This window comes from Hylobates moloch, unplaced genomic scaffold (genome assembly GCF_009828535.3).
Source record: "Hylobates moloch isolate HMO894 unplaced genomic scaffold, HMol_V3 SCAFFOLD_23, whole genome shotgun sequence".
In the NCBI taxonomy this organism is placed as follows: domain Eukaryota; kingdom Metazoa; phylum Chordata; class Mammalia; order Primates; family Hylobatidae; genus Hylobates; species Hylobates moloch.
This window is the reverse complement of record NW_026652298.1, coordinates 28,723,907-28,724,704: the sequence shown is the minus strand read 5'-3', so window position 1 is coordinate 28,724,704 and position 798 is coordinate 28,723,907. Positions and strand designations below refer to the sequence as shown.

Genomic DNA, 798 nt, shown 5'->3' with positions numbered 1-798 from the left:
ATAGAAAGCACTACGCATGCGGAAACCCCACCGTAAGGGAGGAACTACCGCAAAGAGGCGAACTTAATAAAGCCCTAGGATCGGTTGGGCGCGGTGGCTCACGCCTTTATTCCCAATACACCTGTATTCCTAATACGCCTGTATTCCGAGGCGGGCGGATCACGAGGCAGGCGGAACACGAGATCAGGATTTCACGACCAGACTGGCCAATATGATGAAACCCAGTCTCTACCAAAAATACAAAAAATTAGCCTGGCGTCGTGGCGCGGGCCTATAATCCCAGCTACTGGGGAGGTTGAGGCAGAATTGCTTGAACCCAGGAGGCAGAGGCTGCAGTGAGCTGACATCGCGCCATCCCGCCACTGGACTTCAGCCTGGACCACAGAGCAAGACCCCGTCTCAAAAAACAAAGAGTCCGCCCCGGTGGCCTAATGGATGAGGCATTGGCCTCCTGAGCCAGGGATTGTGGGTTCGAGTCCCACCCGGGGTAAAAAAGGGCCGAATTTTAGTGTTCCTTACCGGAGAGAAGAGCTGGAATTTGGTATACTCCCATGGAGGTTCGCAGCTGCCCGGGGAGAAAACCTGGAATTTGTTATACTCCCATGGAGGTTTGCAGTTGCCCGGGGAGAAGGCCCGGAATTTGGTATACTCCCGTGGAGGTGCGGAGTTGCAGGAGGGTTCCCAGACAGGCTATAAATTAGAAACCTGTACCTGTTTTCAAATAAGATGAGCACAATTTCAGGTTATAGAAGAAAGGAGCTGAATCTTTTAGGCCGGGCGCAGTGGCTCAAGCCTGTA

The 798-nt window shown here is 53.0% G+C and overlaps 1 non-coding gene across 1 annotated transcript; it reads left to right on the top strand.

Annotated features, from left to right (window-relative positions):
- The first annotated feature begins 417 nt into the window (after window positions 1-417).
- Window positions 418-490, top strand: TRNAR-CCU (transfer RNA arginine (anticodon CCU)). Its single transcript has one exon. It is a non-coding gene; the product is annotated as a tRNA-Arg (tRNA).
- Window positions 491-798: the final 308 nt, after the last annotated feature.